The following is a 12,274-nucleotide window of genomic DNA, read 5'->3' on the forward strand; positions in this document are numbered from 1 at the left end:
CCTATCCACAGAGACCTGGCAGGCCAGAAAGGACTGGCAGGATATATTCAGAGCACTAAATGAGAAAAATATGCAGCCAAGAATACTCTATCCAGCTAGGCTGTCATTGAAAATTGAAGGAGAGATAAAAAGTTTCCAGGACAAAAAAAAACTAAAGGAATTTGCAAACACAAAACCAGCCCTACAGGAAATCTTGAAAGGGGTCCTCTAAGCAAAGAGAGACCCTAAAAGCAACATAGACCAGAAAGGAACACAGACAATATATGGTAACAGTCACCTTACAGGCAATACAATGGCACTAAATTCCTATCTTTCAATAGTTACCTTGAATGTAAATGGGCTAAATGCCCCAATCAAAAGACACAGGCTAACAGACTGGATTAAAAAACAAGATCCATCGATATGCTGTCTGCAAGAGACTCATTTTAGACCCAAAGACACCCCCAGATTGAAAGTGAGGGGGTGGAAAACCATTTACCATGCTAATGGACACCAAAAGAAAGCTGGGGTGGCAATCCTTATATCAGACAAATTAGATTTTAAACCAAAGACTGTAATAAGAGATGAGGAAGGACACTATATCATACTTAAAGGATCTATCCAACAAGAAGATCTAACAATTGTAAATATCTATGCCCCTAACATGGGAGCAGCCAATTATATAAGGCAATTAATAACAAAAGCAAAGAAACACATCAACAACAATACAATAATAGTGGGGGACTTTAACATCCCCCTCACTGAAATGGACAGATCATCTAAGCAAAAGATCAACAAGGAAATAAAGACTTTAAATGACACACTGGACCAAATGGACTTCACAGACATATTCAGAACATTCCACCCCAAAGCAACGGAATACACATTCTTCTCTACTGCCCATGGAACATTCTCCAGAATCGACCACATCCTAGGTCATAAATCAGGTCTCAACCAGTACCAAAAGATTGGGATCATTCCCTGCCTATTTTCAGACCACAATGCTTTGAAACTAGAACTCAATCCCAAGAGGAAAGTCGGAAAGAACTCAAATACATGGAGGCTAAAGAGCATCCTACTGAAGAATGAATGGGTCAACCAGGAAATTAAAGAAGAATTAAAAAAATACATGGAAACTAATGAAAATGAAAACACAACTGTTCAAAATCTTTGGGATGCAGCAAAGGCAGTCCTAAGAGGAAAGTATATAGCAATACAAGCCTTTCTCAAGAAACAAGAAAGGTCTCAAGTACACAACCTAACCCTACACCTAAAGGAGCTGGAGAAAGAACAGCAAATAAAGCCTAAACCCAGCAGGAGAAGAGAAATCATAAAGATCAGAGCAGAAATCAATGAAATAGAAACTAAAAGAACAGTAGAACAGATCAACGAAACTAGGAGCTGGTTCTTTGAAAGAATTAACAAGATTGATAAACCCCTGGCCAGACTTATCAAAAAGAGAAGAGAAATGACCCAAATCAACAAAATCATGAATGAAAGAGGAGAGATCACAACCAACACCAAAGAAATACAAACAATTATAAGAACATATTATGAGCAACTCTATGCCAGCAAATTAGATAACCTGGAAGAGATGGATGCATTCCTAGAGATGTATCAACTACCCAAACTGAACCAGGATGAAATAGAAAACCTGAACAGACCTATAACCACTAAGGAAATTGAAGCAGTCATCAAAAATCTCCCAAAAAACAAAAGCCCAGGGCCAGATGGCTTCCCAGGGGAATTCTACCAAACATTTCAAGAAGAATTAATACCTATTCTTCTGAAACTGTTCCAAAAAATTGAAACGGAAGGAAAACTTCCAAACTCATTTTATGAGGCCAGCATTACCTTGATCCCCAAACCAGACAAAGACCCCATCAAAAAGGAGAATTACAGACCAATATCCCTGATGAACATGGATGCAAAAATTCTCACCAAAATACTAGCCAATAGGATCCAACAGTACATTAAAAGGATTATTCACCATGACCAAGTGGGATTTATCCCTGGGCTGCAAGGTTGGTTCAACATCCGCAAATCAATCAATGTGATACAGTACATTAACAAAGGAAAGAACAAGAATCATATGATCCTCTCGATAGATGCCGAAAAGCTTTTGACAAAGTACAGCATCCTTTCTTGATCAAAACTCTTCAGAGTATAGGGATAGAGGGTACATACCTCAATATCATAAAAGCCATCTATGAAAAACCTACAGCAAATATTATTCTCAATGGGGAAAAACTGAGAGCTTTCCCCCTAAGGTCAGGAACGCGGCAGGGATGTCCACTATCACCACTGCTATTCAACATAGTATTGGAAGTCCTAGCCACAGCAATCAGACAACAAAAAGAAATCAAAGGCATCCAAATTGGCAAAGAAGAAGTCAAACTCTCACTCTTTGCAGATGATATGATACTTTATGTGGAAAACCCAAAAGACTCCACCCCAAAACTGCTAGAACTCATACAGGAATTCAGTAAAGTGGCAGGATATAAAATCAATGCACAGAAGTCAGTGGCATTCCTATACACCAACAACAAGACAGAAGAAAGAGAAATTAAGGAGTCGATCCCATTTACAATTGCACCCAAAACCATAAGATACCTAGGAATAAATCTAACCAAAGAGACAAAGGATCTGTACTCAGAAAACTATAAAATACTCATGAAAGAAATTGAGGAAGACACAAAGAAATGGAAAAACGTTCCATGCTCATGGATTGGAAGAACAAATATTGTGAAGATGTCAATGCTACCTAGAGCAATCTACACATTCAATGCAATCCCCATCAAAATACCATCCACTTTTTTCAAAGAAATGGAACAAATAATCCTAAAATTTGTATGGAACCAGAAAAGACCCCGCATAGCCAGAGGAATATTGAAAAAGAAAAGCAAAGCCGGTGGCATCACAATTCCGGACTTCAAGCTCTATTACAAAGCTGTCATCATCAAGACAGCATGGTACTGGCACAAAAACAGACACATCGATCAATGGAACAGAATAGAGAGCCCAGAAATGGACCCTCAACTCTATGGTCAACTAATCTTCGACAAAGCGGGAAAGAATGTCCAATGGAACAAAGACAGTCTCTTCAACAAATGGTGTTGGGAAAATTGGATAGACACATGCAGAAGAATGAAACTGGACCACTTCCTTACACCACACACAAAAATAGACTCCAAATGGTTGAAAGACCTCAATGTGAGACAGGAGTCCATCAAAATCCTAAAGGAGAACACAGGCAACAACCTCTTTGACCTCAGCCGAAGCAACTTCTTCCTAGAAACATCGCCAAAGGCAAGGGAAGCAAGGGCAAAAATGAACTATTGGGACTTCATCAAGATAAGAAGCTTTTGCAAAGCAAAGGAAACAGTTAACAAAACCAAAAGACAACCGACAGAATGGGAGAAGATATTTGCAAATGACATATCAGATAAAGGGCTAGTATCCAAAATCTATAAAGAACTCATCAAACTCAACACCCAAAGAACAAAGAATCCAATTAAGAAATGGGCAGAAGACATGAACAGACATTTTTCCAAAGAAGACATCCAAATGGCCAACAGACACATGAAAAAGTGCTCAATATCGCTCGGCATCAGGGAAATCCAAATCAAAACCTCAATGAGATATCACCTCACACCAGTCAGAATGGCTAAAATTAACAAGTCAGGAAACGACAGATGTTGGCGGGGATGCGGAGAAAGGGGAACCCTCCTACACTGTTGGTGGGAATGCAAGCTGGTGCAGCCACTCTGGAAAACTGTATGGAGGTTCCTCAAAAAGTTGAAAATAGAGCTACCATATGATCCAGCAATTGCACTACTGGGTATTTACCCCAAAGATACAAAAGTAGGGATCCGAAGGGCTACGTGCACCCCGATGTTTATAGCAGCAATGTCCACAATAGCCAAACTGTGGAAAGAGCCAAGATGTCCATCGACAGATGAATGGATAAAGAAGATGTGGTATATATATACAATGGAATATTATGCAGCCATCAAAAGGAATGAGATCTTGCCATTTGCAACGACGTGGATGGAACTGGAGGGTATTATGTTGAGTGAAATAAGTCAAACAGAGAAAGACATGTATCATATGATCTCACTGATATGAGGAATTCTTAATCGCAGGAAACAAACTGAGTGTTGTTGGAGTGGGGGGTGGGGTGGGAGGGATGGGGGGACTGGGTGATAGACACTGGGGAGTGTATGTGCTCTGGTAAGCGCTGTGAATTGTGCAAGACTGTTGAATCTCAGATCTGTACCTCTGAAACAAATAATGCAATATATGTTAAGAAAAAAAAAAAAAGAAGAAGAAGAAGAAGGTAGCGGGAGGGGAAGAATGAAGCGGGGGAAATCGGAGGGGTAGACGAACCATGAGAGACGATGGACTCTGAAAAACAAACAGGGTTCTAGAGGGGAGGGGGGTGGGAGGATGGGTTAGCCTGGTGGTGGGTATTTAGGAGGGCACATTCTGCATGGAGCACTGGGTGTTGTGCACAAACAATGAATCATGGAACACTTCATCTAAAACTAATGTTGTAATGTAAGGGGATTAACATAAGAATAAAAAAATTAAAAAAAAAAAAAAGGACACTATATAATTATAAACAGAACAATCCAACAGGAAGCTATAACAATTGTAAATATTTATGCACCCAACATGGAAGCACCCAAATACATAAAGCAGCTAATAACAAACACAAAGGAAGTAACCAATAGTAATACAATATAGTAGGGGACTTTAACATCCCCCTTACATCAATGGATAGATCATCCAAACAGAAAATCAACAAGGAAACTATGGCTATGAATGACACATTGGACCAGGTGTATCTAACAGATATATTCAGAACATTCCATCCTAAAACAGCAGAATACACATTCTTTTCAAGTTCACATGGAACATTCTCCAGAATAGATCACATATTAGGCCACAAAACAAGTCTCAACAAATTCAAAAACATTGAAGTCATACCAAGCATATTTTCCAACCACCACGCTGTGAAACTAGAGATCGACCACAAGAAAACATCTGGAAAGAACACAAATACATGGAGGTTAAATAACATGCTACATAAACAATGAATAGGTCAACGAAGAAATCAAAGAAGAAGTCGAGAATACATCGAGACAAATGAAAATGAAAATACAATGGTCCCAAATCTTTGTAGCAAAAGTGGTTCTAAGAGGGAAGTTTATAGCAATGCAGGTCTACCACAAGAAGCAAGAAAAATCTCAAATAAATTGAGACCTGAAAGATGAGTGGGCATTAGCCAGGGGATGAAGGCAGGGAAGAGGAATCCATGAAGTGGGAACTACTCACCTCTGTTGGAGGAATAGAAAGGGGGCCACCATGGCTGAAGTGTGGTAAATTAGGGGAACAGTGTGTGACAGAAGGCAAGTGTAAAATCATCCACCTGGGGTGGGAAGCCAAGTGACATAGCCTGATGTATGTTGTAAGAAAATAACGTGCAACTATTGGGACTCAGGTTGAAGAAGGCCAAAGTAGAAGTAGGAATGCTCCTTAGGAGGTGGCTGCCGTTGACCAGGTGGGGTGATGGTAGCCAGGACAAAGGAAGTAGCCATGGGAATGGAGAGCAATGGGTGGATTCAAGATGTCTTTTGGAGATTCGTTACACATGATTTGGTGATTGGATGTAGAGGCAAGGGAGAGAGAACATTCAGAGGTGACTCTAATGTCTGACGAGCAACTTGGATGGATGACACTATCTTTACTGGAATGAAAAAGGAAGAGGTTGGAGGGCTAGGAGCAAGCTCACGGGGAATCTGTGTAGACCTGCTGAGTCCCAGAGGAGATGCCAAGTAACTAGTTGTGCAGATCTGAGCTCAGAAGAGAGATTAGTGGCTGGACTAGTTGCATTAAGGATATCAGAGGTGGTGGGTTCAAGGACAAATGTGGCTGAGCTGGAGTGGTCAGAGACTGCATGGCCATCCTGTGGTTGCCCGAGCCACCCCGGGTGATGACAAGACTGCCTGCCAGCCAGGGGAGGAGGTCCTCGGTGATTGCAGGGGCACGTCCAGGAGGTGGGGGCTGTTGCAGGCAGGGAGGGGCTATGGGAAGATACAGGTGAATGGCTCGAGCACCACAGGAAAGGGACTTCAAAAGACCTACTGGTAGAGCATGGCCAAGAGTGCAAGCCCTGGAGCCAAACTGCCGGCCTGGAATCTGGGCTTTCCCATGGAACTAGCGGTGTAGCCTGGGATGGGTCCTGAACCTGAACCCAGGTTGTAACTGACATTCGTAACTGACCTCTGGGCTCTGCTAATAGCAAGAGCACAGCGATGAGATGTCTGTGCCCTCTGTCCTGTCTTCCAGGAAGACCAGCCCCGTGGATCTGGTCACTGTCGGAGCAACTGCCAGGAAGAAGTCACATGAAAACATGTCAACAAGACCTAGAACTTCTCTTCCAGGGAGACAATGACTAATTCTCTCCCAGATCTCATCTTTGTCCCAAAATGTGCAGAGTGTCAGTGCATCCCAGCCACCACTACAGCCTAACACTTCCTGCAGGAAGAAACGGTTTCCAGTGGGTTCTGATCGAAGCCATGACAAACTCTGAAATACCACTCTCTCTCTCCCCCTCTACCAGCTTACAACCAGCATTTGAGGACAGCAGAGTTGAAAAGGCGAAGTTGCCTATGCCCCACTCAATAAAAATACAGAGTGTAAGTTGATTAAGGAATTTCAATCTTGAGCCACGAAGTCTCCTGGACATTACCGGACGAGGTGGGTGGAGGAAGGAGGGGGAAAATCCCCATAAAGACTCTCCAGCTCTCGCCTCCTTGAGTACCAAGTGTGTCAGCTCTGTTCCTGAACCAGGAGGCAAATCAGAGGAGCCAGGTAAAATTCAGCCCTCTGGGAAACCTTCCTTTCTTTCCATCCATAATCATCCTTGTGTTATTTGGGCCCCAGATTCCTCAGATTTCCTAGCACAGAGATCCCAGGAGAAAATCAAAGCAGGTGTATGGAGAAGGCCAGCAGACCAATGAGCCACCTGTTATGGACAAAAGGCAATGGGCTCACGAGTTTGTACATCCACCCATGTGTGAAGGACCATGGAGAACAGAGAAAGAAAGATGTCAGTCCAGCACAAGGGGCATGAGATCGTACAGCCTCATTGTGTACTCCTGATTCCCCCTCGCCCTTTCCTCCGTGCTTTGAGGGTCATGAAAGAGATGCCAGGAGAGCTCAAAACAAGTTTGTTTTTTCTTTCAATCAGTATAATTTATTAATTTATCAGGCCACTTTGTCCCAAAATAGGATTTAACTAGCCAAAAAATGAAATAATCACCAAAAAATGAAAATATGAAAATAATGAAATGAAAAATGAAAATAATAGAGGATAAGGAAGTGAAAACAAAGCCAGGCAAAATGAAGTCAGGGACTAGGGTGAGCAAACTGTGAACCAAAAAGGGCCTGCTCGGTTTTTAGAATTGGATCTTGAACCTCTGAGCCTCCTGGTGGCCAAACTTCATTCTATTTTCATTTCAGAGTCCCTAAGATCAATCACGAGTGTCTGGTCTTCGTAAGATATTAGCTGCTCAAAGAGAGTCCCTGGAGATCACATGCCCAGAATGTGCCAGAAGGGCTTAGCGTGACCTCCGGCCTGGCTAGGCCCACCTCCCCCCATCAATTTCTGGGCAACTTCAGGAGTGGGGTTGGGTTGGGGGCCACATGTGTATGGTCATGAACAAGCCTTTCCTTAGCAGGTGCTGTCTGGGGTGGGGGCATTCTCCTGCCCTGCCTACCCCCTTCCCAGTGAAGTGTGCAGGAGGGTTTCAGAGTAGCAGCTCACCACCACCACCATCCCCGGGCCCACCCTTGACCCTCATGCTCATCTCCACCCCTCTAAATATGCAGAAGCTGCTCCATGCCCTGTGAATTCCCCAAAGTACTGAAGCCAAGACACATTGTACATGGGAGGAAGAAGAGGAGTCTCTTCCCCTGTGTCACAACTGTCACCTGGTACCACTCTTCAGAGGTGACAATGGCTCCGTCAGCCGCTGTCCGTGGCTCCTGTCCTGCTTGGGCTCATGTGATCCAGAACCAGCCTCACAGGCCCATGTGTTTCCTTACCCTTCCCTCCTAAGGCCCTCCCCCTCTAGGTGGCACAATTATGGGGCATTTTCCAACAATGAAAATGTGAAAAACAAATGTGACTTCAGAAAGCATTATGTGATGTCAGATGGCAGACAGGCTCAGAATGATCCGCACATACCAAGAGAATCCCTCACCGGACCGTGATTAGAAAATCGATGTCTGTGGGCGTCCGTATTCTGCCCATTCAGTGTGTTTAGGCAAAACTGTTTAACCGGATCCTGCCCTTGACCGGTCTGATGCTCTTGACTTAACTAAGTGGCTCTTAGACCAAAGCAGCGCTCAGCCTTGAGATGTGGGAGGACAGACCCACACTGAGAAGAGGGGCCTCTTAAGCTCTCTGCCTCTTCCTCCAGGCAGCCCACCGAGCTCAGGCTCCATCTAGGCTTCCTTCAGGGACAGGTGAGAGGGGCGCCACAGGGCAACGAGGCCCCCAGCCTGGGGCGGGGAAGTATAGTGAGGGCCACCACAAGTACATTTGGAGGTAATTCCAGATTTGCCTAGAGTCAGAGTGAGGGGAAAAAAGGTGCTACAGAGACGGTCGTGTTGATACGGATGTCGGGAGAGAGGCAGCAACCAGGAGCTGTGGGAAGACGTGGCTGCACCCCGAACTCCTAGGAGCCACCTGAACCCCACTGTCCGGCCAGGCCTTCCCTGACCTCCTGCCACCTGTCACTGAGCTCTAGGGGCGGCCAGGGGCCGGGGCTCAGCCTCACTGTCTGCTAAGAAGTGGGGGCGCTAAGGGGCATCGAAAGGAGAGGTGGGATAAGGGGAGATAAGGGGCTGCTTCCGGTGACTGGAGGTGACTGCAGGCAGGGGCCCCCGTCAGAAGGCTCCCGATGCAGCCCACCGGACAGTGCCCTTCCGAGGGAGACTGTGGCTGGGGCACTGAGTCTGCAGGAGGCGGGACAGGCGCGCCTCGCTGGAGCTTTGGGAAGGAGGCTTGTTTGCGGGCCAGAGCGGGTCCGCGACGTGTGTGCCCCATGGGGGGACTGAGGCCGAAGACGGCTGCAGAGGGTCCTGGCGGGGGAGGTGGGGTTGGAGGAGCCAGGAGTCACTCAGGGAGGGCGGGCGGGCAGGAGACCGGCTCCGGGAAGGAGAGCCCAGGCCAGGAGACAGTCCTAAAGTCCTGGCCAAGTACATGGCACTGCAAATGCAAATGGAACAGTGAGGGGGGCCGATGCGTCAGCAGCCCTGGGCCAGGAGCGCGGACGGCAGCCTGGGGAGGGGGGCCTGCACCACGGCCGCACCCACTCCAGACACCGCTGCACTCAGCGCTTTGAAGCTTCGGCACCCCCTCCACACAGGGTGCCACCCTTCTCCCCAAAGCGACTGAACACAAGCCCCTTTTGGCAGCCTGGAGGCGGAGAGCTATCCCCCACCGGGGGCCCAGAACAGGATGAGGCAGGGGGAAGCCAGGGCCCCCAGAGGTCCTGACTGCCACATTTCTCAGCGTGTGAGGACCCAAGCCGCCTTACACCCCTCCTCGCAGGAGGCTGAGGTGGCCATGACGGTGAGATCCCTGCGGGAGCCCAGGCCTAAAGAAGGTGGGTATCTAAATGCAGCCACAGCCCCCGTTCCCGGCACTGACCCTCGGGCCTGCTGCCTCCATGGAGTGAGAATCCTCTGAGTGTCTTCCGGTCACCCCAGAGGAGCCGATGCCCTTCTTGAGGGAGGGTACACAAGTCAAGTAAGGGGACACAGCTCACACGCGACACCCTGCCAGGGTCGCATTCGCCGCTTCGGTTTCCCATCACCAGGGGCTGAGCAGTGCACACACAGGCTGAGGCCCAGGCTGCAGAGTGGATCTGCTTCCCAAGGGCAGACCCGCGTTAATGAAGCTCAGAATGTGCCAGACCCAGGCATCCATTTATCGGAGCAGCGAAGACCTGCTGGAGGATGTCTGGGTGCCCCCGCAAAGCAATGGGGCAGGACCCAGACACAGAAGCCAAGTGAACAAGAACTTCCTACAAAGGAAGGGTCGGTTATGCAGGGAGGAGGGTCCACCTGGGCCCCGTCTTCCCTCCTGGCCCACCCCGCCTGTGTTCTCAGGCTGAACCTGCTCTTGCAACAAAGGATCGAGGGGTAATGAACACCCAACTATTCACTGGAAGCATGAGACACCAGCACACCTCCAAGAAGCGGGGTGCCGGTGACACGGGGGAGCGGGCTCAACTTGGCTTCCACAGTGAAGGTTCCAGAAGACTTGGGACTATACTGAGAATTCAGGCATCGGCAGCTACGGAGAGTGTCCAAAAGATGACAGGAGTGTGCGGGGGGTGGTGGGAGTGGGGAGTGGTCTAGAGCTCCTTTGAGGAGAGTCTCACTCTCCCTTTAGGGTGCTTCTCAAGTTCTGCCCTAGGCCCAGTATTTCTAGGACTTGAACATACTCCCTTTCCTGTGGTTTAACTCCCATGCACACAGGTGACTCGCTAGTCCTGAGCTGTCCCCTAGCTTCAAGCCACACATCCAAACGCCTGCTGCAGTGCCACTCAGATGTCCCTCAGGCACCCGAGGTTCAAAATGTCCTGAACTAACCTTGTCATTTTCTGCCCTCCTGCATCTCCTCGTGTTCCCAGCTCTGGTGACATGCTCAGCCCGTCACCCAAGGCATTCTAGCTTTCCTCTGCTGTCCCCAGTGCTGCTTCTGAAACCTCTCAAATCCATCTGTTCCCCTCCAAGGTACCCACTGCTCCAGTCCAGACCCTCACATTTAACTGGAATATTGCAGTAGCGTCCCTACTGCAGCATCGCCAAGCTCCGCTCAGACAGTGCGCGTCCACGCCGCCCGTGGCCTGACGTCCAAGCTCCGCTCAGACAGTGCGCGTCCACGCCGCCCGCGGCCTGACGTCCAAGCTCCGCTCCGCCATGAACGAGGTCGGGAAGCTGCCCCAGCACCCTGCCATCTCAGCTCTCACCACTGCTCACCTCTCCGTTTACACCCCAACAGTCCTAAGCTGCTCTGGCGCCCGCCCGCACCCTAAGCCATGCTCTCACACCACCATGCCTCTGCCTGGAACTCCCTTCCCCTCAGCTCGCGTGGCGCCCCGTGCCTCCTCTTGTTCCTGCCGATCTGCTGGTGCCAACCCAAGGCTCGCCCCAACCCCGCCCCTCAGAGACCATGTGAGCCAGGAGAGGTAAACGCGGAAGGAGCTGACAGGCAGTGGCCCCGGGGATGCTGGTTATCGGGGAGCAGAGGAAGGGGTGGAGGACGGCTCTCACTCTGTGGGACTGCAGAGCACGCCACTGACTCCCTTGTGTGTGAGGAGAAACTGCCACGCTTCCCATCACATCCACCATCTGATAGGTACTGCCCAAGCCCATGAAATAACCGGGGCCTGAGGGCCTCGCGGTATCACGGGCATAGATGTCAGGACAGGGATTTTCCTTTAAGATCCTCTAGAAACCAAAGTCCGTGGTCAGTATTTTTAAACCCTCCTAAGGAGAAACTCTTGAAGGCCAAAGTATGCACATCAGCAAGCCATCCTGGTGAGCCCTTCTGACTGGTGTGGAAGCACTGGGCAGGCCTGGCACGAGCTGGCTCCAGATAAAATTGTGCCACGCACCTGGGATGCAGGGCACTGTTCAAAGTCCTCTCAGGGGGGACGCGCCAAGTCCTCCCGCCTCCCCTCTGCTCAGCTATCGCATGGCCATCAGCAACAAAGCTTCCACCAAGAGGAAAAGGGCCGGGGAGGCAAAAACACAGGCCTGGATTTCTGTAAGGTTTAACATTCAATCCAGCCCAGTCTAACTCGAGGAGGACTGACTCCTTGAGAAAAGGGAAATTCTTAAACCCTATTTCCTTCGTGGAAGTGGTATCCCGTGGGAAGAGGTACAATGTGGCTGGCTGAGTGTTCTCCCCAGTCTCGACCCCCTGTATCTCTCACCCATATTGTTGCAAAGAAGGAAATCCACATCAAGTACTTTAATACTAGCTCAGCCTTGCTCCAAGTGTTGTCAATTCGGGTCATTCAGACCCTTTCATATTTAGGGATTCTCAATTGCCGTACTTGCTAAAAGGAGAATTCATAAAGGAATTTTAGTAGGAAACCTGGGCCACAGAGTGCTTTGGGGTCCCCGCACCTGAGTTGCCAGCGGAAGGGGATTCAGGACCATAGTTAGGAACACCTCAGGCTCCAGAGACACAGATCCGGTTAAA

This window comes from Mirounga angustirostris, unplaced genomic scaffold (assembly GCF_029215605.1).
Source record: "Mirounga angustirostris isolate CCGP_5_RB_7025 unplaced genomic scaffold, mMirAng1.0.hap1 SCAF_4, whole genome shotgun sequence".
NCBI lineage: Eukaryota > Metazoa > Chordata > Mammalia > Carnivora > Phocidae > Mirounga > Mirounga angustirostris.